This window comes from Myiozetetes cayanensis, unplaced genomic scaffold (assembly GCF_022539395.1).
Source record: "Myiozetetes cayanensis isolate MyiCay16 unplaced genomic scaffold, myiCay2020 scf4, whole genome shotgun sequence".
Taxonomy (NCBI): domain Eukaryota; kingdom Metazoa; phylum Chordata; class Aves; order Passeriformes; family Tyrannidae; genus Myiozetetes; species Myiozetetes cayanensis.
This window is the reverse complement of record NW_026087631.1, coordinates 10115165-10141644: the sequence shown is the minus strand read 5'-3', so window position 1 is coordinate 10141644 and position 26480 is coordinate 10115165. Positions and strand designations below refer to the sequence as shown.

Below are 26480 nucleotides of genomic sequence, written 5' to 3'. Positions count from 1 at the left end.
AATGGTGGAAAATACCTAAACTATTTTGAAGTTATTGGTGCTTTGGGTTTTGTCTTTTGGGGGACTTGATGGGTTGATTGGTTGGTTGGTTGGTTGTTGTTTGCTGTTGGATTTTTATTGTTGTTGTTTTGTTTGGTTTGTTGTTATTTGGTGGGTTTTTTTAACTCAGATGAAGCAAACACACCTGGAAAACTAATCAATAAGTGCTCTGGACTCACTTTAAAAAAAAAAAAAAAGGAATATGTCCATAATAAAGTAATTGATTTGATCTGCTTTTCATTATATTCCAAGTATATTCATATTTATTGACATTAGAACAATGATACTCAGAAAGTGACCTTACAAAGCCACAGTACTGAATGCATTTAATGTGCAGGTATATAATATATTTGGTATATGCTGCTGCTGCAGGACGATAGTATCATCATATCAAAGTGAGGAAGCATCACTACCACAGGACAAACAGTTCACATAAGACAGAGCCAGCTCAGAGGTGTTTTCATGTTGAAGATGTACCTTCATGTCTACCAGATTTTTTGTCCATACTGCATGCCGCAGCACACAAATATCGTCAATGTCACTTACTACCTCACAGGGCTTGAATTCTGGAAAGCAAAAACAGACAATGAAAAAAAAATAAAACAAAAAAAAACAACAACAAAAAAACCAACCCCAAACTAAAACCAAACATCACTAAAAGTTTACAAAGGAAAATCATGTAGCTCTAGGTACACAGGACACTATTAGCAAACAAATATCAGTTCAGAATGTTAAGTCCTTGTTCACCACTTTCATGGTTCCAAGATCATCTGACCCAGTTTGGTTTTAAGGCTACATGAATGATATGGCAGCTCATTTTCACCTAGAATAATGCTCACACAGCCTCACGGTCAACAAGACCAAACACTTGGCCTATTTGCAAACCAAACTGAGTTAAATAAAAACATTTTCCTTTTTCATTTAGATCAACCCAGTTTGGGTTGATCAGAGAACTATGCCCTGGGGACTATTTACAGGGGAAGTCAATTAGAACGTTTGCTTAACACTGGGTCAATCCATCCTAGGTGAATGTGATCAGAGTGCATTTATTTATCTGTTAGTTTTAAACTTCTCTGAGTTAGAGGAGAAAGAAGTTTGCTCTTCAGTGTTGAAGAACAAACTGAACAAACTCTTTCAGTAGCAGGAAGTAACATGGTAACCCTAAGGAAATGGATGATTACTAAATGTCTAAACATCTAAAATCTGTGCATATTTACAGTTAAGTAAAATTTTTTAGATAGGGGACTGGTACTAAATCTCTCAAGAAAATCCTCTTCCAAGAGATGTGTTAAAATCTTAGTTTTCTTTATGGTCTCTGGAACAAGAAGTCTGTATTTCTGCCACTGCACATTACACAAAGGAAGGAACAAGGACAAGGTAGGTACCAGATGGAGTAACAGGTCAGATGTTTAAGAACCAAAGTACTTCAAAAGCCTCAACTTAAAAGAAGGAAAACTTCTTTTGCTCCATTTTTCAATCAAACGGTCAATTATGTCTCTTGGAAATGGCCTGAAGATACACCAGGGAAGGTTTAGGTGGGATATTAGGAAAAATTTCTTCACTGAAAGGGTTTTGTGCAACAGGCTGCTCAGGAAAGTGGTTGAGTCACCATTCATAGAGGTACTTAAAAAATGTGTAGATGTGCCACTTAGGGACATGGTTTAGCCATGGACTTGGCAGTACCCATTAAATGGATGGCCTTGATGATCTTAGAGGTTTTTTAGAACCTAAAAGATTCTCTGACTCTACTACAGTGATATGTCAAAGTAACATGCTGTTCTTAGCTTCAACATCCAACAATGAAAAATTCTGGTGTCAATCTCTGGATTAAGAATGGGATTACTTAATTTCTTCTTTAGATAGTTTATGGTAGTCTTTACGATCCAAATACCTTAAACCAGGTAATTATCTGCCTCTCGTATAATTCAGACTCATGATTTGAGACTTAAAACCCTCAAATACTGACAGTCTTTTTGACTGGTGCCTAACGCAGCCATGCAGGGAAGTTGGAAACAATAGGAACAGTAGACTATAGATAATGAAGGGCAAAGAAGGTAACTGGAAGAGAAAGACTGATAGAAGTAAGCTTTTCTATTAGGAACACTATTCAGGCTGTACCATGTGAAAGGAAACCCCCATGAATTTATCTTCAAACATCTTTCAGTGGGACATGTTGGATCTGTCATGCAAAGTAAGAGCTTAGGAACAAAATGACCAACATACAGTGTCACTGACAATCTTTGATTGTGAACCTGAAGAGACTGATTTGTCAAACATATCCATGTTTACTTGCCTTTTCACAAATTCAAGTATATCAGTTATCGATTTCAACTGTACTCATCTGGCAGCCACACCTGTTCCTCAGTATCCAGAATCTAATGACAACACCAATACTCAGTCTCCCTTAAGACACTTAAGTAATCCAGCAGTGTCACAGAAATGCTGCCTTAATGGAAAGGATAAGAGATAAAGACTTAACCCTTCACCTGAATGTCATGCTGAAACTTTTTTTTTTTCTTAATTTTTTTTTTTTTTAAGTTCCTTTCATTTCCAAGAGAAAATACTGGTCAGTTCTGGAACAGCCTTGAATGACTTTGTGAGTAACTCTAACTGTTGATGACTTCCCTTTGCAAAAATCTCAGAGTGAATTCATACATTTCCTGATTTTTTTTTTTAATCTACTTAAAAAGCAAATGAAACAAATATAATTTCAAAGTCTCTTTTTGAAGACAAAAGAGGTTTCTTTTATTTGAAGAACATTTAAGTGAAATGCTGTGGCTGCTTTGGACACAAAGTCAAAACCATCAGCTGAACTCAGTTAAAACTGCATTTGGGGTAAATAACTTATTTTTCTAAGAAATTTTGTCCATATGGAAAACAAAAGGCAGTGGCACATGATGTGTCAAGGAAACACATTTTTATATGATCCTTACATAAAGAGTCTTTGGATGCAACACCAAAAAGTGATTTCAAATCTACTGTTAGCTGTAAAATACAGATTTCATATATCCTATTTGGTTTTGTCTATTAGTTCTAACATCATGCTAACAGAGCAAGTGAACATTGATTAAATGTTCATAATACCATACAAAATTTTACACTAGTAAGCCAGGTTTTTGCTTCATAAAAAACACAACCTCATCACTTACAGCAAAAGTTCTAAAAAAAAAAATTCCCCTAGGAATCTGTGGGTTCTAGCCCTACTTCCCTTCTTTTTTTTTTTTTTTTTTTTTTTAACCTGAAACACATTTTGCTCCTTTGGGCAGAAGTAAGAGTGATTCAGTCACTTTCAGCAGATGGCATGCTTCATACTGAATTGAAAACTGCTCTGAAGAAAGAATATAATTTTATTGGCATGACAGTTTTCAAACCAGTCCCTCTTGTAGAGATCTATAGAAAGAAGAGATCTGTCTTCCAAAAGCAGCATCTTGTGGTAACAAAAAGTTACTAAACCTCCTGTTAAGTAACAGTATCAAAAAATAAAAATAGTTCAAACACCATGTTGAAAAAAAAGTGCTGTGAAACAAGAGGCTGAGTAAACATACTTTTGTTAAATTTACTGACCTTAAGATCCATTTTTTAAATTTTATTTTGCAGTAGCCTTGCTTCTTGTGTGAATACCTACACTCCTCCTGGGAAAAAATAGCAAGTTCTATCAAAACACACCCAAATTTTGTAATCATTACACAATTTGGGTGACATCAAGACAAAAAGGAGTATCCCAAGGCCTACAGAGTGGGCTTAAATGGAAACAAAAGACAAAACCAAAAGATCATCAGTGACGTAAAGTTTGGGAAAGAGCTGAAAAGCACGTGTAATGCCTTTTTGTAATGACTGAACATTTTCTAAAGTTAAAAGCTTCATGGATTTTCCACTAACAATACAAGCAAGCTCTCATGTCAAATCAAAGCAGGAATGCTATTAAATTATTGAGTGTATCTTGAGCTGGTTTACATGATCGTTTTAATACAATAGTTTGTACCACTTGAGTGACTGCTCCAGTCCAACTGAATTACAACAGTATTTCAGTACACAGCCTGTTTAACTGAAGTAAAATAAAAACATGGTAGCATTACTTACAAAGTCCTTCTTGGTTATTTTCCTTTAAATAATTTAAGAAAAAAAAAAAAAAAAAGAAGGAAGAACTCAACCACTACTTGCAATCTTCAGTACTACTTATTTACACTTCTATTCAAGTATTAATCTACCAATCTGACATGCTGGTCTACTTCTTCCAAGGGCTCCCTTCAAGAATTCCTTCCTTGCCTCATTAGACAACAGGTATCTTTCAGATAAGAGTAATTTCTGGAATTCTTCATATTGTACCTATATAGAAGACCTGCAAAAATGTTTTTCAGTCCAATGTTATTGCGAAGTTAATTGCTAAAAAAAAAAATAATTAAAATATATCCATTGTTATAATTATTATTCAATAAACCTTTTATTTCCATATAGGGAATAACCAATTTCCTCTCTTAGTGACAGAAGCTTTGAAGAACTTGCTATGACAGCAGTAAAAAAATCATGTTCCTAAAATAAAAATAAAAGTTCTCCAAGAAATCTTAAATTTCTTAACAAAAATAAGAGAATGTTCTGTATGAATATGTATACATGTGGTTGTTAAAAACTCTAATTTCTGTTTTGCCGTATCCAAGAAAGTAGTGCTTAAAGAGGGGATAGATTATTTGCTTGTAATTAAGATAATGTGGTCTTATTTTCACCCATCTTAGAGCTCTTTTTAATTGTTTTCCTTGTAATACAATCTATAAGTGTTGAGCTTACATACCCAATATTCATAGTTGGTTTATACATGTTAATTCATAGAAAAAGACCCACTGTTCCTTTGGAAGAGTCTCCTTTTTCTAAAATATCTGTAAAGTGACATCTTGGTCTGACTTTTACTGATTGTCAAGGATTCGGCATTGATAAAGCCTCTGTAGAGATACATTCACTAAATTACTACTACAACAACAAAAAAACATGTATAACACAAAAACAACATGCTTATTCAGTACAACTTATCCTACTCATTTGAGACAATTCAGTTAAGCCCCCGAGACTTATATAAAGCACAGCTTTGTTAGATGGAATAATTCATGTGATATAGTAAGCATAAATTAATCATGTTTGAAATTCCAGGTTACTGTGCAATGTACTGAGTACAAACTCTTGGAAAGCTCATCAAATGCCTCTAAGACATCTTTAGATGTTCTTGTAATGTACCAAGCTATATACCATTTCATGTGGTTCACCAATAGAAGCATTTGTATTTAGCTTATATAACAAAACTGCAAGGTTTTCTACAGCTTTGTAATGTTATATGCTATAAAGCAATAACTGCCCATGGTAACTTAAAAGATTTGACAAGTGCATTTGTGAAGTTCTAGCTGCAATTTTGTACGTACAAAACTGCAAAATATTGTTAGATTGACTGCAGTCACAGGGTGCAGAGTAGAAGGATGCTCTGCCTCAACAGGGGTAAAACAGTTCAAACTTAACCCTATTTTGCACAACCTGTCAGTGGTCAACCAAGGAAGGAAGGTCACACCACTTTTGGTACTTGTGATGGTTCAAACTTGGCTCCCTGCCAAATGCCCAAATCCCAGTAGCAGCCTCCCCTCCCTTCCCCCTTCCTTCTTCTCCCAGAGCAAAGATAAAAAACTATGTTAATTGAAGAACCCGAAAATCCAACTAGTTATATAAAAAATATATATATTTGATGTATATTACAGTTGAGATGCTAAGTACACAGCAAAAAGGAATCCAAACACCCCCCGAAGGGATAGGGAAAGGGGAAAAGGAACAAAAGGAGACGAAGGGACACCGAGCAGATATACGTAATCAAACTTGAGAACTAGTAAAATAACTAGTAAAACAAATCTCACCACGTCCCTTAGAAAGAAGTAAGATTGGCACACATGGCCAGCACTCTGCTATCCTCCACGTGGCAGGCCAGCGGTCGCTGCAGGCCTCAGCCTTAGATAAGCGAGACCAACGCAGGGACCCACTGTTCCCGTAACCCGCTGGAAGAGAAGAGAGTGAAGGCCTCTCTTCCCTTCTTATTTATACCCCGATTTACGTAAAAAACGTATGGAATACTGGGAACACTGCCTCTTCCTTGGCTACAAACTGGTAACCAAGGAAGGCCTAGATTAAAACCACCACAGTACTGAAGAGGGAGACCACCCTGACTCATCAGTCACAAAGCCAAACACTCTGAGGACATGAAGAACAATGTGCTTCCTGAAGGAAACCTGCATGGGTGAGGTGTGGCAGACAAAATTCCTGATAACAGAACCAAAAGTGATAGCAGGGATGACTTATCTAGAGCTGCTGAACTGACACAGCTGGTCTGGAGGCATCTGACTGACCATTAATCACTTTATACTACGGAAAGCCAGTTCCACTTTTTAATGGCAGAGTCTTCTAACACACCCCTTCTTTGAGAGTGTCCATGGAGATTCCTCCCTTGAATGGGGACATGGCTCAAGGTTGCTCCTCCAGGTGGAGTGTAAGAGATATGCCCACAGTCATTGGTATGAGTGAGTTACCTCAATCTCTACTTAGGAATTATTTTGCTAGCTTTAATACAATTGCTTCAATATTACTTCAAAAATAGTTCACTATACTCGTAGTTATAACTGTCTATACTCTGTAGATAATAATTCTGAATAGTCTTTGGTCTAATAATTAACATGATTATCAATTTAAATAAATCATTTCTTTTATCCTTGTAAATACATTTGTTTAGTCATTCCTGTGGGACAAAATCATATAAAGACTTGCTTACACCTACGTTATCCTTTAAACCTAAACCGTTGACCAAGTCTGTGACTAGGATTGTATTCAGCTGCATCTAGACTCTTCTCTGAGAAAGAGTTAAGTAAGGGGGTCCTTTCTGAGCCTCATGACTCAGTGGTAGGATCTCTACAATAAACCTTGTTCAAATCTTTCCTTCTGCCCACTCCTATAAAGGAGCTGTCTGTCTGTCTGTCTATCTATTTATCTATCTATCTATCTATCTATCTATCTATCTATCTATCTATCTATCTATCTATAATATTCAAAGTTAAATCTATTTTATATATAAATATTGATGTATATTTATATATAAATATATTCTATCCTCATAGAAAGAATAGCCCAACATTACTATTGTGACTGTAACACTATTTACACTGCAAAGTAGTGGTTTCATAACTGTGTACATGTTCAGAAGTGAACTTTGCCATTTTCTATTTTTCATTTTTAAATCCTAATATCAATTGTGAAACAAAGTAGCCAGTTTTCAGTAATTTTGAAATAAAAACCACGAAATACGTGAAACTTCCACAATCTTCTAGGACTTTGTAGATAACCACTACTGCATGTTTTCTAAGTAACTCGATTACTACTTCACCAAAGAACAAATCAAGAGGTTATTTTCAAAAAATTGTGTACGTTTTTTTCCCCCAGATTTTTATTAAAAGAGGGTCCTTATTGTCAAGAAGCTTTTCACAAGGAAATAAATGTGGCATAAATGTGGCAGCCTCATTCTCCTTCCACAGAGCGTATAAAATGGTTGCCTGTTCTTTTATAGCTATAACTGGAAGCAAGGCAGTGAGGGGAGTCAGGGAAGGAAACTTAGTAAACTTAGTTTGACTCAAGTCAAGAACAGCCTCAGGCATAGCACTATTATTCTGTGTTACTAAAATCACTTTCCTAGCACTATAAGAAAGCAACTAATTTTAAGACATTTCTGTTGTTACAGAACAGTCTGTACGACAGAATTCTTGTATAGTTCAGTCGCAGTTTGTTCAGCCCCTCCTGAGATATTCACCAATTCATTGAATTGTACTCAGAAATTATTAAAGAATCAGTTTCAGATTCCAATGACTGGTGAAACACACTTGTAAACAGGACTCCTTATTCCCCACCACAACATAGTCAAAGTCCACAAATTTAATTATTTAAACATAGCAGCAAACTTGGAAATCAGCCTCAAACATATTGTTATAAAAAACAGCAGGTGATAAAAATTCCTGTACTGATGTGCCTATATCAAACAATTGATTGCAGGATGAAGACATCTACAACAGTCTCATTATATAGGGCAAATAATTCTTTAACCTAGATCTTCCAGTTTAAAGCTAGCATCACTATTACCTCATCCTGCATTCTACTTGAATTTGAAACTGACAATTAAAATCATATATAAACTAACAGCCCCTTGAGCAGACTATTACCATTCCAACACCAAACTCAGGCCTCATGAATCTTCACAACAAAAATGGTGGACTATGAAATAAACTAGACTTTATGGGTTTTTCTGGTAACCCTTCAAAAAGTTCCAAAATTATTAATGGATAAGTCCTGCAAAATTAATTTTCTTTTAGCTCTCTCTAAAGCAAGTTACCATCACCAAAATCAAATTTGCAGATTATTTATAATTATAATTTCAAAGAGTAACCACACTAACTAAATGCATAATAACATGTATAATCCTCATTTTTGAAGTAATTTCATCTCATTTTTGCTATTTAAAAAAAACAAACACATGCAAATTCTTGAAAAGCAGTTAATGTAATAACATCAACATTTTTCTGTCAAAGAATTTATAGTTTTGTCTCCTAAAAACAGTTTCTGAAAATCTAGGTCTAACTACTGTTGCCTTTATGTAAATGAAATTTTAAAAGAAGAGCATTAAAATTGCCAAGCTGGAGAAAAGGCTTTCATTTAAAACTTCACAGTCTTTATGCTACACAGTGTGAACACAGTTCCAACTACCATTATAATTCCAAAGGTTAGAATCCTTTGCAAATGATAAACTCAAAAATTAGGGTCTAATTCTTTAATCATTCAAAAATTGACAACAGAAAATGCCTACTGGCTGGCCATTGCTGACAGTATTGGCACCTACTCTTGAAGGAATTCCACAGTGAGTTTGATATTAAGAGAATCTCAGTCAACTTTTAGTTAAAAAATGCCTTACAGTACAAGACAGAAGAACTGAAGACACTCCTGAGACAACTTTACTGGAGATCAAAAGGAGTTCCATTTATGGAGTCATTAGACACACATACTCTTCATACTGTTCTTCTAATAAAGAAGGAGCCCCATTGTGCCACAGTGCCATAATAGCAAAATAACACACAAAATCCAGGAGTAAAACAGAGCAATGCACAAGGACTTTTAAGACACAATTCTTTGCAGAAGTCCTACAAAACTTTGCTACCAGAGCACATTCAATTTTAGTAATAAACTCAGTCATGGTATCCTAAACTCAGAAAAGATGCCACACACAAAGAACAGCTCCTGCTTCCTTGTTGTGTCAGGGTATTGCTGCTGATGGTTTCAGGCTCTTGAGCTTTGTAGTTCCTGTCTAGTAACTGTGTTGTTGCAGTGATGATGTCCTAAGTACGCTTTAGACATGGGGGTAGAGTTGTTAGAGCAGTCTATTCACAGAAGTTTGTTGCATAAACAGCATCAGCCACACAACTTGCTACCACTTCAGTGACAGAAGGGATTAAGATGTCTCCCATCTTCTTTTTCCTCATGCACTTGGCTAAAGACTGCATTGACTGTATTGACAATGGAGTAATTTAAGATTAGAAAAGCTAGAATTGCCAGCTAGCAAGTTCAGGATTACATGATCACTTTCCTGCCAAGAAATAAAAGATAGACTTAACATGCTGACTTACAACTGGCAAAGATACCAGGAACACAGAAATTGAAGAGCGTTCTTATTATAGCTTTTTTGTCTGACATTTTCTATTTACTACTTCTGGAACAGAGACTATCAAACAGTATGTTTCTCCTCATGTCAAACACTTACCCAAAACACCAACATGTTCAGGGATTTAACCATCCTCAAAAATTAAATTCATCAATTTTTTTTTTGCCATTTGCCACAAATACCAGACAAATAATACCACAAACCCAGTAACAATTCATTAAACCATGTATCAGAGAAGAGAATTAGTATTTTAAGAAAATCAAAATGCAACTTAAAAAGACCATAGAGCACTGCCATCTAGTGATTGCCACCATAAATAAAAAAGTTTGCATTAACATGTAATGCAAACAAAGTAAGTATTATCAGTAACTGAGCTTCATTCCTGTCTTATTTTCTGAGGCAAAACATTTGTGAAACCGGCTACAAAGGAAATTATGAGTTATATCAGAGATCATGTACCTACCATTTTAAGAGATCTCAGCATTTGCATTTAAATTGTAGTGGTAGTAGATTCACAGGAAGAATCTACCATCACTCCTAACTATGCAGTGTTAAGGAGGAGCTAATATTTTCAATACTCTATGAGTAACAGAGAAGTATCAGTGAGCAGTATCTCTGTTATTACCATTGAAGGATGTGCTGATAATTTTTAACTGGAACTAAACTACAAGTGAAAGAGGAAGGTATATAGTTCATATATAGGTATAAATTATTTTCCTGACAGCTGCAGAAAATGGCCTATTGAACTCAGAGTGAACCCTGACCGTAAACATTTTTAAATATTGGAATGCTTATATAAAAATTCTTATCCAAGCACAGGAGATAATGCAAAAATCAGAAATAATGGTTATTTTTCAGTTTATTAAATATTTAATGATCAGCACCTGTTCTTCAAATATTTTTGGTGTGGTTTCTTCTAGAGTAGCTAAGTAACAGCCCCAAATCTCTGAAATATTATTTTGGAACTCAGATTCCAAAATTGCACAAAAATGCATGCAAAATTGGGCACAACTCCTTTCAAATGGACATCAGTTTGTATTAAGAAATGAGTAATAGGTCATTTCTGCAAGTGTGACCATAGAATCATATAGGAGAAGTTTCAAAAGAACTTCAAACTATGTACCTATCTCTTTACTGTAAATTTCAGTGAGCCGTAAATCCTACTGGTGAGTTCAAAATGTAATTGCTCTAACTTAAATCAACAAAAAGGACCATACTATTATGTATATGTTACAGGAATATTTTCTGCAGTTTTCTGTTTGCTTCAGAAAGACACAACAAACAGTAAATTATAGTTTTGTTAGCTGAATAGCCTATATGGAACAGAATGTACTGGTAACTTGTCACAGGCCAAAGCCATTACTTAATTTTCAGAGTTATTCACAATTTCAAATAAGAGATATGATCATATTGCCTTACAGCAGAACAGGTTCTATTTTGGCAGCTGCTAAAGAGAGCATATACTGCAAACTGACTTTGCGTGTCTGACACCATCTTTGAAGAGGCTTTAGAAATTTCTAGGTATGTCTTACTTCAATATCTCTTTGTTCTCCTTTTCTACCTCCATGCTGATCCAAGGGCATGTCCAGAGTGAATGTACTCGAAGAAAATAATAATGAAATCTCTTTTAATCAAAAGCAGAAAATTTAAAAAATATACCGGTTATCTGTATGTCCTATTCTCTATCATACTGGTACAGTGTTTTTTTCACATGTCCAGAAAGCATAAGAAATATTACTAGTACCAAGAGAAACACCATACAGTTAAGATGAATATAATTAAAGCAGAAATGTAAGCTCCTGAGATATCACAGGCACTTATTTAGTGTCCTTCCTTATATTGTTAATACCTAGCTAGCATAAAACTGTGATCTTGATTAAACATATAAATTCCAGCAGCCATGGACATGATACAGATTCCTTATATTTTTACAGAACACCTACAATGATGAAGATTGATTCTTCTGTATGAAATATCTCCTTACTTCCAGAAAAACTCAATTTTCCAACTAAACTACAGTGTCTTTCAACTGCAAACTAAGCGATAGCTTTATTACTTTATAAAAGGCAACAATGACAAAAAGCTATTATTTTTAGGTACACCAAATATTCAGTACTGTTACCCTAATGAATGAGCAATGAACTGTTGAAGTCTGGTAGCTGTTCAATCTAACCATGATCTGTTTTCTGCAGCTCTCACCTGACATATATACAAATGAGACAGAATATCTCATATACTCATAACAAGCTGCTTTAAAGTAAAACCAAGCAATACTAAGCAGAAGTAAAGAATTCAAATTGGGTTATTTTATAATCTAATATCAAGATAGTGTATTGCTAAGACATACTAAATTATTATAACCAGGTGCTAACGTAATCATTTGGAGGCTACTGTTTACCCACATTGCAAAGTAATATCTCACCAGTTTTTAAGTGAGATTATGAAGAGTAGCATGTACTGGTCAAACAGACACTTAAGTCAAGCTGGTTAGTGGTGCAGTAACCAATGGAGCAAAAATTAAATTGATGGTTCTTACTGTCTAGTATCCCTCCTTTAGAGCAATGTAAATTGCTTCAGCAGAAAAGCTAAAGTCCTCAAACAAAAACAAGTAATTGTGTAACATGACACAATTAAAAAGATTTTTTTAACCATATTGAGTATATATATATATTATATATAAAATATATAAATATATATTTTACTCTTTTCTTGCTCTTCTATTGTGGTTAAAATAAAAAAAAAATTTAAAAACCCAAACAAACAAATAAATAAATAAATAAATAAGGCCTGGATATAATACCTCTGTATTTTGGGGAAAAACACTCTTTAAATTCTCATTTCCCCATTGTTTGGTAAAAAGATTATTAATTAATAAACATTTAGTGATTCAAATTTCTTTACCTATTTGGCTTTTTGTTTGTCTAATGGGAAAAAAATCATAGAAACTAGGATGTGAGTTATTAAATACCCTCATTGTATCTCTACCTTTTCATTTCAAAGTTTTTACATGTTAATGTATATGTCATCATCATGGCTAGGCTTCGCGAACGAAGATTTGAAAGGGCTCTACCCACGCTTGCTACAAGCGCGCTGATGGCTAAATGTATATGTAGGATTTTAATTATCTACATATCATAAGGATTTTCCCCCTTTTTTTCAAAACTACAACACTGTTCATATAGGGAAAGTCCAAAATAATAACTGAAGTAGATCTAAGTAAAATTTCTGTGTCCTTATTTTTTATTTATTATTCTAATGCACAAAACTTCTTAACTTGTCTTGTCATTGTTTGACAGGAGTAACTTGATGACTTATTTTGCCATCCCCAAGGCATAACACTGCCCAATACTTAATTACTTCTATATCAAAGTAGAAATTATATCTATCTCTTATAAGAACTAGTTTTTTCAAAGTCCCAAATGACTTATCTCCAGAAAACTCCATCCATCAAGGAATAGGAAAGACGCAGTGGCTCAACACAACTTCCATTTTCAGAACATGGTCTGAGAAAACCACAGAAAAGTTTGTTGTAAAGTATAACAATGTCAAATTATTTACTTTTTTTTTTAAGAACACACATGCAACTTTGTTCCTTTAATCAAGCTTTTAATAAAAATAAATGAACAGCTTGAGGAAATATATTATCAGTAAGAGACGTGTTTGATAATGTCTGCAACTGTATACTCACTTTAAGTTATGCTGACAGTGAGAAGGAGGTTGGACCAGATTCTTTCCACCAGCAGATCTGTACACTTGTGCCCCTAAAGTAAGCAGCAGCCTTATATCCTCCTCATATGTTTATCTAGATGTTTTGCAACGTTGACTTCACTTATTTTTCTCAATTACTTCTTTGTGGTCTGACTTCTGCTTATTAATTCCTAACATAATTTTATTCCTAATAGTTGGCTATCCTCCAGGTAAGACATAATATTTAAAAATAAATTACAAATTCAGAAGTCACTCAGATGTTCAGTTATGTATTTCCTTCAGGAATCCTGGAAGCAAGTGATTGCAAGCTTATGATTTACTGCAGTTTAATTCTTACAATTGTTCCACTGCTTTTTATCCTGATACCTCTCTTCACTACCTTTGCAGTATCTCTAAGGTAATTACTTCCTCATCATCATCTATGGAGGCAATGGAAACAAAAATGTCTTGAGTTTTAAGCTTTTGTGAATCTACTTATCTACTTTATACTTAGTCTAGAAAACTCAGTCCATTCCCAATTGGAACTAATTCTTGTTTGCACAAGGGTCTGTTTATGCAGTGAGTGCAGAGAAACTTTTATCTTAAATTAAACTGATCCACTCATTTTTTAAAGGCTTTCACTACTCAGACTGCAATAAATGAACATATTTTGTTTTCATATTTGCCTATAGCACAAATTGCTTCTTTCTCATGGCAAGGTGTGCCAGTTTACACTGGGAAACAGTCAAAAGCTGGCATGACACAGAAATTTTTTCAACAGATTTGGTTGGTCCCACTCAGTAGTCCAAAATATTAAAAAAAAAAAAAAAAGCACGAAAGCAATTATATAAAGCCATATGCTGATGTAAAATTCTGCATATTCTTCCAGACTACCTCATGTGCTGATATAAACACAATGCATTTCTCATTCATTCCTCCCCACATACCTTAATAACACTAAATTTTTCATGGCTTTCTAATAAAAAAATCTATTCCTGTTACCACTAGTGAATATAATTTTTTTTAAATAAAATTATAAATGTCATGTTATGTTGTATAAAATTGCCCCGTTTGGATAGTTACATATAGCATTGGAGGCATTTAAAGCAACATCTACAGCAAGTCTTGTACTCAAATGTGACCATTGAAGATGAGTGGTTAGTTTCTGAATCTCTTAGCGCTTTCTAACACCCTTGTCAGGAATAGCAACATAGTCTCTCCTTTCAGGAGAATTACTGCTATGCCTGGAGAACTGAATCACAATGTTTAAGCATAAGTGCACTCAGTTACTTCTGAGAACAGCCAGACACGTTGATGCTGAGAGGCCAGGGGCCTGTCTGCCTCTCTCATTCCCAATCACTCACCACCATTGTTCGAGATTCAGCCCCCTCTATTTCTTTCCCCTTCAGAAATACGGGATTTTTGTCACAAGCAGGGACAAGGTCTACCTCCTGTATAACTGGGGCTTACAGTTGTTCCAGACCCAAATAAGGGACTTGAAAGTTGCAAAGTCATAATCTTGAAATCTTTTTCTTCCTTTTCCCTCCAAGACCTACAGGGAAGCAGAATTTCTTCTTCCCAAGGAGCTTGTTTCTCTTTTTGTGTCTCTCCTGATGTTATCAGCAGTCATTATGACTGCAACAAAAGATAGTTAGGTCTTCGCATGTGTCCTACACATATACACACATCTCCTCTCCCTTGCAAATTGTCTCTTGTGGGCAATATGATTCGTCCTAAGACAAGAACAGGAGGTGGGAATTGCAGGATGAACTCTCTGGATGCTTGCATAACTGATTCATTCCAGAGATGGGGGAGCTGTTATGATTTTGATTGACTTTGATACACATTGGTCTGCAAAAGGCGGTCATGGGAAAATATCAGTGCTGAGGCTGAGTATGATGTGAATGGGAACTTACTCATGACTTGTCATAGAGTAACATAAAATGTCGAACTGAGGTTTTACTCAAAAGAATCTGTCTTACAAAGGTCTTCACAGCCAGTACCTACTGCTATTCTACAAAGACTTCACCAAAACACAAGTTGAAATGCAGTTATGAATTATACCAATCAAGAGTTAAATACCATTTGACAAAAATTTTGTGTTTTTTGCAGAAACAAGATAAAGTGAAGGAAATAATAGAAGGAAAGAGTAACCTGAAAGTTGGAAAGTGGACAGGATGATGGTCTATGTAGCTGTCCTGTTCTAAAGACAGTCTATTTGGTTTCTCTAGTGTTGTGATTCCCCACATCACACTCTCAGTTACAAGAAAACTGTCAAGAGAAGGGACTCCAGTGAAACCTCACTCTTTGCTAGAGATGAGGCTCTGCATTTGTACAGCTCAAGGATGGTCTTTGCCTTGCTTCAGTAAATGCCACCCCATGGCTCTTATAAGTTTTCAACACTGAAGATATACTTAAAATTATTGGGGCCTGGAGGGGAGAAGAAGTGAGCAGTGTGGTGTCCTACTAAGTTTCTATAAACTGAACTAGTGACCACTGGTTGCTCCTAAGCATTAAACCTAAATATCAGAAAAAAATGTAATTTTTTACATTATAACTTGATATATAAAAAGTAAGAGCTAAGATATCTTACCTCTAGTCTTACAGGATACATCTGATTTTTTACCATTGAAAAGAACCTGTCTTGACCTGAAGAATAATGGCTTTAAGAAGGCATGTAATTTTTATTAAAAAAAAAAAAGGTAAAAATGGAACATACATTTATTAAAAGTTATAAAATATTAATCACAGTTACTGTCATATAACTAAAACTCAATTTTCTCAGTTTTATTTCTTTTTAGAAAATGTAATTGGTCCGTCAAGACGAAAATTCACATGCCCATTTCCTTCAGACACATTTAGTCTTCTGAAATATTTTTTTTAAAACATCCCCTACTGTGACTATACCACTTAAAACCCACCAAGTCATGTATAATTTGGCCTTTCCTTGTAATGCAAAACTAGAAGAAATTTCTTGCCTACTAGGAAGGGAATAACAAAAATATTAGCTGAAGTGCTGCTCAATAGTAAGAAGCAGTTTAAAATACTTCTACCTTAAGTATTACTTTCAATGCACCCTTAATTCTATTTGTATGTAATTGGGAGTATTTCTGGAAAATGAGTTAAACAGTTCACTAATTCCAGTTCATAAAAGAGATGTTCACTAAATATCCACACTGACCTAATAGGACTTACATAATAATAACCAAGATGGAAACACAAAAGGTATATCAATATATAATAAGACTTGCCTACAATCTGCTGATACAACTATCTACTTCCAGTTTCAAAGGGAGTGAGACATTAGATTTTAATCAAATAACAACTCTCATCAGTATGATTAGAAATAATGTCACGAACTCCTGTTTCACAGGATACTTGCTGAGAAAGAGAGGAAAAAAAAAACAAACCAAAACAAAACACCAAAACCAAACCCAACCAACCAACCAAAAACCAGAAAACGGACCACCAAAATGTCATTATACAACACTGATGACAGTTTATCTTCTGTGCTTCCTCCCGTCACAGATTCTCATCACTATGGAATGGAATTGTCCCCAGGAATAAAAAGGCTTATGAGACAGCAAGCAATTCAAACATGAACTCCACTCAGCATATCTCATGGGAATAATATTGATATCTCAGCACAGAAAACACTGATTGATATACTGCATGTCTTGAGGAGTAATGTCTATAAATTTAAAATATTTCCATTCCATTCTTTATAGAGTTATCTCATTTATTTGAGTATTTTTCTAATGCAACAGAGAAGCTACTGTCTCCAGAAAAGAAAGGAAAAAAAAAATCTTAATTTTATGCTTTCAAAATTAGGTGGGAAAAAAAGTTTCTGGCTGAAAATTCATGAGGTGAAAACATTCTGGAAAATGAACAGTTAATCTAGTCACTGCACTAATTAGAAATAAGCAATAATTTGTAAAGATTCATAATTAGAGACAGCTTAACCAAATCAGCCTTATGACACAGGGATGTCAATCAGTAACTAATTAGAATTAGAATTTTCTTAAATGTCCTGAATATCTGTACAAAATGGGAAGAGCAAGCACAGAAAATCAGAATGTATTTAATATAAGCAACAGTAGCCAAGTAAGCTCCTTCGCAATAGGAGAATGCGGCAATACACATACCCAGTATTATATAAATTTACTGACTCTGATCCACTCATCCCTCATCTGGATTTTTAATTATCAGCAACAGCTAGAAGAAAATCCACCTTCCCACAAAGGACGAGCCAATGAAACAACAGACAGCTACATACAGAGCCTTCAGAACTCCTTAACCTTTTTTTCCCTGCTTTATTCACTGAGGTTTAGATAGTCAAAATGTATATAAACAAACAAAGCCCCTAAAAACAAACAATCATACTAGCATGACTTATAAAAACCACCACAGGAATCCTCCTAGAATCCTCATCAACATCCTCTCCAAAAACCACACCCACCCTGTGTTTGTGTGATTTGAATGGTCTTAATAAAAGATATGAAAAAGGCACAAACATAGATTTACATTGCTAAACTCAACACAGAGTCACTAATATTCCAGATTCCAGACTTCCTTAACTGTCTGTATTGAAGGATAATGATACAGCTTCAGAACTATAAAGGGTAAGATACTTTGGTCTTTTTTTTTTTTTTTTTTTTTCCCAACGGCAGGATACTCAAATTCTGATATTACTTCACAGTGGCATACCGACACAGCAGTAGTAATCACAGTATTTGTGGACAGCCGCTTAAACTAACGAGCTTCTCTAATACTTTGTATTTCTTCACCTCTTGCTGCTACTACTCAGGGTAACATTTCCTCCTAGAGCCCTTTCAGTGAATGCCTGGATTCTAGAACAGTAACAAAAAAATCTGATATTGTTATACTACCAAACCACACTGTTCATATGTATCCGATCACACCTTTGTTGTTCAGTCTACGTAGGTGTTATTCCTACTCTCTCAAGAGGGAATTCAGAGCACTAAGAACAGTTTTCAGAGATATTCTGTTTAACTAAAAGGAACAGTATCACTGTTCTGATGCACATATATTAGCTACTATCAAAATCACTACTTTTCAAGTAAGAAAAATAAGGTGGCACAGTAGTTGGGGGGGTCAATCATTTTAAAGTGCTGATCTGAAAAAAAAACCCTCAAAGTACATTTTTGACTGGGGTGTTTACACGTATATACGTAGTGGGAGTAGGAATATACTGATGTTAGTGCACTCCTCTGTGTGGTCCATTATACAGCAAAGTAGACCACAAAACAGCTTCACCTCTACAAGGAAGCACTTCCTGGAAAGGGTGTAGCCTCTAATGGAACTGCTGGTGCTTTGATTGCATATGGCAGGAAGACTGACCATCTCTTTTAATTTTGTCCTTTCCATTGGAAGGCAGAAGCTCAAGAAAGTATATCCTTTTATTCCATCTCCTATCATTTTTTTTTCCATGTGGAAACAGCTGTTGTAGTTCCTGAACAATGAGTTAAATGGTATATAATTAGTTTAGGGCATATACATCAGTTTGAGATGAAATCTTCTTACCTATACTTTACATTGTAGATCTGTCAATTCCAGATGCGTCACTGTAAAAAGTGGGGTAAGGCTTCAGAACTAATGTGTCCACGCTTTACAGGTTATGGCTTACCTCTCTGAACACTACAAAACTAATTTTCACTTCCATTCCCTTCGTGCTATAGTTTCGACTGAAATAAAGACTGCATGGCTCATTTTCATGACAAAGGCACAAAAAAGCTGTGTGCTCCTTTCTGCCTCCCCCCTTCCCTCAGCACTTGAAAAGCAATGCAAGTTCAGATATGATTTATTTTTGAAACGTTCAGCGTTCAGACGTTTTCCTTTCTATATGAGACGTTTCTCTTTTTAAATGAGAAAGTCTTTTGAAAGAACAGTATTTTGAGACAGCAGCACGTACTAAAAAACCACTGCAGCTCTTTGCTTGGCAAGGAAAGCTATAGGGGCGAAATGCTTAAGAACATTTGCTTTTTACTCCAGCAACCACGGAACAGAACTTAAAAAACCTTATAATTTAGAGACAAGAGACTGGAGAAATGATATAACAGTAGATGTTTTTCTTGCCGTTATTTGTTCCCCAGGTATGTTCAAGAGCACCTGCATGTACTTCTCTTTGCTTCCTTAAAACGGGAGCTATTTTGAATATGCCGTGCAAAGGTAAAACAGTGCCCTCACCGCACACCACCGATACCAGCCCCCACGCCCCTCGCCCCCAAAGCCCCACTTTACTGATGCACGTACTCCAGCGAGCACATCCACCATGGCAGTGGACACAGGTGTGGAAGCATCCCTGCACTGGCGACAAAGGTCTATTGTGTTTGTGTCACGTCGCTCGGAGCCCCTGGAGGACTCCTGCTCCCATCGTACGGTTTGCAGCCCGACAGGGAAAGCTCTTCCCCAGGGGAGGTGTGACGCTGGGCACGGCGTCCCGTCCTCTCAGCCCGCGACTAGGGCACCCCGACACCCTCTCTCCCCACACCGCCCGCTGCCGGGAGGGCAGCGCCGTCCGCCGCGCACCCACAGCCCTGGGGGGGCCAGGGACGAGGCCGGGCGGTCGGGCGGGCGGTGGTGGAGGGTCCGCTGCGCCGCGTCCCGACGGCTGTCGCCCCCTCAACCCCACTCACCGGGGGCGCACGCCGGGGCAGGGGGGCGCAGACCCGCGCCGCGGTCTCCTCTTCTTCCCCCGGAGGCTCCCCGAAAGTTACTCTACCCTCACGGGCGGGCTCGCCGCGGCCGCCACCCCCGACGGCACCGGGGGTTCCCCCACCGCTTACCTGGCGGCTGCCTGGACGCTCCCTCACGGCGAGCGGCGGCGGGGCGCGCCGCAGCCGAGGCTGCCTCTGCCGCCACCTTCACAGCCCCCTCCCGAGGTGAACAATGCGCGGGGCGGCGGCGGGGAGCGGACGGCGAGCCGTGACATTTAACCGGGCGTCAGCAGGGTCGTGCCGGCCCCGCGGCGCAGGCGGGGGTACCTGTCCTTCCTGGCGGGCTGGGCGGTCGATCACCGCCCTCCTCTCCGCGAGCAGGCTGAGGCGCAGGGCGAAGCCCAGTCCATCCCCGGAGACCAAGACGCAGCGCGCTGCCCGAGCCGCTGGCGGCCCCTCTCTTCTCCTCCCGCCTGGCAGTCGCCGCTGCCCCTTCTCTGCAGCGGGGGGCGAGAGACGCGGCAGCCGCAGCCGGGCGGCGGGGGCGAGGGCTGGGCTGGCCGCCTGCCCCTCGGTGGGGCCAGGCACCAGGGGGACAGCAGCGGGGCGCGGTGGCGGGCGGGCGGGCAGGCGAGGCGGTGGCTCCGGCAGCGCGGGAGGCAGCGCCAGCTCGAGGTGAGGGGGCGGGAGGTGGGGAGGAGGGGAGCGTCTCTGTCAGAGGCGGAGCGGCTCCTTCCGCGCGGCGGCTCACACGCCGGCGAGTCCCGCCGAGGCAGCGGCTGTACCTCGGGGAGGCAGAGCGGTTCGCGGAGCGGCGGCCGTGCCACCCGGGGCCCCAGTCTCCGGTGGGCTGCGGAGAAGCGGCCGCGCCGCGGGCCGGCACCGGCCGGCCCTTATTTGCCCTCCCGCGCCGTGAGGAGGGGGCGCGCGCAGCGCCCCCGCAGCCCCGCGAGTCGCGGCTCCCCCGCCGCCCCGGCGCGGGCGGTGGCGCGGCCGATCGCCCTCTGTTTCCACCCGTCCTCCCGCCTCGCCGCTTCCCGGGAAGGCCGGGGCAGCGCCGCAGCTCAGAGGTCGCAGCGTCACCGCCTCCGCGGGGTGCCGCGGTTTGGGGGTGTGTCTCCCCCGGGAGCCGGGGGGGCGCGGAGGAGGTAGAAACCCGCGCGGCGGGGCGGCCATTTCAGGGGCGGTGCGGGGGGAGGGCGCGGACCGTGGAACCGCCGCTTGCTGTGGGACCGTCCCGGTGCCCGCCCGACGGCGCCGCTCGGGGCAGCACCGGGAACCCTCCGGGAGAACGGAGAGCGCTGTCCGGCGGGTCGAGGGGGCGCCGGCTCCTCGGGGAGGCCCCGGCGGGCGAGCGCTGGAGTCTGGCGCGGCTCGGCGGCGGGCAGGGGCCCGACAGGGCGGGTGGGACGGCTACCGAGCGGTGACCGTCGGCCTTGTGTTCTGCAGGTGGCCGCGTCCTCGGCGTCCTCGAGGCCGTGCTGCGGAGGGGACGGTGACCTTTGGCGGTGTGAGGGTGTCTCCAGCCTCTTCGCTACTTGCTTGGCTTGCACTTGCTGCTGGGATGGCTGTTGCTGCCCCTGTTCCTCCTTGCGCTCGCAGAAGTCAGTGCTGCATGGGTTTTGGAGATCAGTACCCCCGTCTGTGTTCTTTGTACTCTTTGAATTAGTTGCGTTTAACACATTTTTTAACTGAGTACATGGAGTGTCAGGTTCGTACTGAGCAACTCAGGAGCAGCGATGTCAAGTGCCTAAGATGAGTCTTAGAATGATCTTTTATTTCTTTTTAATTTTTTTACTGGCAGCAAATCATATCTCTTTCTGTGGAAAACTGGCTGGAGGCTGCAATCCTCAGAAATCTATGTTACAAAACCAATGAAATATTGGTACATTTAAGGAATTTCTCGTACCAATAGGAGCAGTAATTTGAAAGTCACAAATAATTGAATGATAATGGTGAGTTGCTTTTTGCCAACATAGCAGGGTGGGAGGAAAACACACATAACACATTCTTCAAAACCCAGATGTGTTGGAGTGGATAATTTAGAATAAGGGAAGCTAGCCCAAATGAAGCATAGTTCTTTATTCTTTTACCAGCAATGTTTTGTCCAAGGTTATGTGTTTCTCCTTCTTCTTTCAAGTGATAGCCCTGGTAGCCATACTTCAGAGCTACGAAAACTTGTCTTCACAACAGAAGCTTTTCCCTTCAGCTTCAGTGGTCAGTTTCGGTGGTTATCAAGACTTCCTGTTTTCTATTGGCTCCTTCTCTGGCATAAGGCACCCACATAGGGAGGCTGAAACCAAAGAAGAGCAGCTAGCTGCTTTTAGCCACTGATAAATATGAAGAACAGCATCTTGACCTTGGCCCTACCTCTGATGATGCTGTAATACACATAATGCACTTATCAATAAAGGGAAGCACTGCTAATCCAGAATCATGTGCCAAACATCCGCACAGGAGAACTATGGCTTATACTACATTATATGGAATATCTTAGGATTGAAAAGAAACAGTAGGAAGGGATAATCTATAATAAAAGGATTGAGAGTTCCTGCAAAATTTGGAGAAGAAACAGAAATAAACAATACCTGGTAAAACTATTTTCATAAAATAAACTCCCTATTATGTGGATTAAAAAGCAGTTCTCTCACTGACTTTTTCAAGTCAACCAATTTTTAGAAAGTACTGACACATAATACAAGTTTCCTCCAGCTGGTCTCAAACTGAGTATCCAAATAAGTTAACACTGGGTCCCAGGTCTTGAACTGTAGTTAATTGAAAAAAAACCAAAAGCCCCCAAACATTACTGGGATTTCTGTAGACTGCTAGTAACACAAACAGATTGCTGTTCTGAGAAAATTGAACCGATATTTTCATCACCATTGGAAATTGCATACAGCAATATCTAGAATTTGCCAGTTAAGTGTGCTTTCACTGAAGGTTTATAAACAGCATGATAAAGAACTACTCCAAGAAATGTCCTGACAAGAAGAAATGGGAATCTCTTCTGAATAGTGCTGCCTTATGAGTGTTAATCTAGGTGGAAGATAAAGCAGGATAGCTATACATAAAGACTGAATTACTATGGACTGAAAATAGGAAAATACTAAGGTTATCACTAAGGTATCTTCAGAGTTGTTTCTAAAGTAAGAAGATGCTACAAGGTAATCTGAAAAAAATTAGAGATTGAAACTCAAGGAGGATGGATCACCAAAGGGAACTTCTTCAAACAATGAAGCAATAGAAAATTTTAAGAACTCTCCTGCATCTCTTCAACTATCAGTTGTGCTGAGCAATTATACATATTTTGTGAATCTCAAAAGGTACTTCTAAAGTAAGGTGCAGAACTTAGTGCAGCTTGAGGAGCTTACCATTTTCTTTCAGTTGTAGGCATTTGGCTTTCGGAAGAGGTAAAACAACAATGCAAAACAAGAAATCAAATGTTTCTGTACTGCTGACCATTCAGGCAGGTCTCCATATAAACATTAAAGCTGATGAGACTTTTTTCTCATCTTTGCTCTGGGGAATTATGTGCATATCACAATCTAAAAGCACTTTTAAAAGAGCCTATTAACTCTTTAATTGTAAAGGCCCTTTGAAAGGGTGTTGTACTTCTATTTTGCCATAAGGTCTGGAAAAGGAAGGAATAAGAAGATCACAACTATACTTAGTAATTAGCTCTGAAAATGCAGTTCCTATAGAAACAAGAAGGGTTATGCATTTACCTTTAACTCTATTGTAAGTGAAGATTACAGTGCCTCTTCAAGTGAAATTAAATAATCTTTGAATCACTGATCATTTAACAAGAAATATTAAATATATCAAAAATGCTTCAGCCATTTCTAATTGTCTTGAAAACATTTCCTTTAGTTACTGTACTAGGACTTAAAGGCTTCTGTCACAAGAATTCAAACAGTGCTGTTCCTACTGGGTTTAACATGTACAATAAGTTTTTTCAGATATATGAAAATGCTTAACCTTATGAACTTCTGAGGAGTTGGGTTCACACTGGTGTTCTTGTGTTTTCTTTGCCCCAGTATTTAGCATATTATTTGGCATCCAGGTAGGATGAAATCAATGGCTGAATTATGATTTGGACCTTATCATTAAGTGTGTCTCTATCTAGAAACAGAAATAAACATATTTTAAAAATTTAAAAATAAAACGTGGTTTAGCACCCACATACATATATCATTTATATGATGTATAGTCACATCTCATGTATACAATTTAAAGTTTCCAAAAAAGTACTTTCAATGCTAACTGAAATCAAAACTTCAGATTGTAAACATTTTCAAAATATGTTTTTAAAAAATTCTGTTCATATAATAATTGACAATTTCTTGTGAAAAATTATATTTTGAAAAATATTAATATTCCTTTTACAATATAAAATTATTCCTAACCCTGAAAGAGAAATCAAAAATAAATTGGAAATCACCAATAGTTTTTTCATTACAGACTTTTTACATTGCCACTAATTTTACTCAAGATCTAATATCTTCTTAGTTCAACTTCTTTTACAAACATACTCCTCCATTTGGTTGTTTGAGAAATGGTTTGAATGGAATTAAAATATGTTCTGTTGAGTTAAAAGTTGGCCAGTGGATTATAAGATGACTTTGCTTCGTTCATTTAAAACCCCTACTTGCAGTGTCTCTGCATGTAAGGTGAAACCTGCAAAGAGTGATTACATCTCCGAAGTTGAAGGGCAGGCACCTCGAAGTTGTGTAGCTTTTCGATTGTGAAGGGGTGCATTGCCCAGCAGGTGGTAGAGATGCGACTGTTGCCGGTGCATGCTAAAGGTGATGCTCTCAGTTTTCTGAATGAGAAAAGGACCTGTTCTGAAAGTACATTTGCTGCATGAATAGGACCTGCATATTTGTGCCAAGATAGGTGCAATTTAGAGCTTAGTGGCATGAGGTGTGCTGTGTGAGAACCATCACAGTCACATATCTGTGAATTCAAATCATGATGTTTACCAAAATAATGCCATTCTGCAGTTCTGCTTAGCTTTTGTACATGCTGCAGTAACTCCCCTGTGGGAATCAATGAGTACTTCCTAACCATGCAAGTTTTCACATGCCCCAAGCATCACTCGCTGGGAAAGGAGTGGTATATGTGTATATATCACTACTTACTGTTAATAAAGTCAAACCCAATAAATAGTCTGTTCTGCTTATTTCATCACAGAGGCAAATATTTCACTATCTTATACTTTCTAATCACCTATAGGGTGTTCCTGTTATATTAAACAATATTCACCAAGTGTGTCATGTCTGTAGAAACTACAAATCAGAATTTTTTAAAAAGTTTTTAGAGGACACCAAACAATTCTGGATGAGAAGCAGTTCTCTTAAATACCAGTAGGAAATCTAGCAAAATAACTGTAATGGACATTTACTACACATTCAGTTCCCAAAAGATGGCAGATAAACATTATTTTTTTTCTTAAAAGCTATAAAGACCAGAATTACACATATGGAAACAACACATTGTCTTCTGTGCTTAATTATCCACTTTATTTCTCCAGAAGCAGGACCATAATGAACATAAACTCACAAAAGTAAAGTTATGATGTATTCCTTTTTACCTGCTCTAGGTTTTAGAAGATGGACCTTGTTGCCTAAATGGCTGTGGGGAAAAAAGACTCCAAGCCAAATTAGGTAGGAGATAAGATAAGGATACAAAGGCTTTAATGAGCCCCCAGGCTTTCTGGAATACCCCAACGTGCACTCCTGGAATACAGATGTCCACAGTTTTTATGATGATTTTCACCCAATCCCCGTCCAGCCACCACCAGGTTCTGCCCCTGCCACACCTCTTGGGAATTGGGTCTGGGGGTGTTTTGGGACCCCCTCTTCTTCATCTTCATCTTCCTCAGAGCACGTAATGTCCTTGGAGGCCTTCCAGAATTCTAGGCCTGAAGGTTGTTGCTTCTATGGCTGTATCTTCTTCCGTAGGGTTAAGATGTTCCCTGTAATTCTACCTTGAAAAAGAGACAAAACAGGCCAGTGGAATTTAGGGGAATTGATATGGGAATGGGTAACAGGGGTTTGAGCTGGTGTGTTAAAGGGTTAAGGGATAATATGCTGCTACTCTAAAATCTACATTTACTACATAACTACTTCTAAGATCTACAAAAATTAAAAAAATCAAAACATCAAAACTCCAAGGTATCAACCTAAAGGGGCATTATATACTTTCATTTTATTTGAGGATTACATGAATGTTGGAGGTAGAAAGACTTTCAGAAAAGTCATAAATTTGAGAAACAATCATATGAAATCTAGCCGAAAGAAAACTATCTTATCATTTTCTTAATGTTTTCTAGATCTTATTCACTGGTACTTTACTCCAAT

The 26480-nt window shown here is 38.5% G+C and overlaps 1 protein-coding gene across 6 annotated transcripts in view; it reads right to left on the bottom strand.

The window, feature by feature from the left end:
• LINGO2 (leucine rich repeat and Ig domain containing 2) overlaps positions 1-20701 on the bottom strand; it is a 490471-nt gene extending 469770 nt beyond the window's left edge. For all 6 annotated transcript variants that reach the window (XR_007630550.1, XM_050329379.1, XM_050329377.1 and 3 more), the window contains exon 1: positions 20248-20701. The gene's annotated coding sequence lies outside the window, so the exon portion shown is untranslated. The remainder of the gene's footprint in view (positions 1-20247) is intronic.
• Between the last annotated feature and the right edge of the window lie 5779 nt (positions 20702-26480).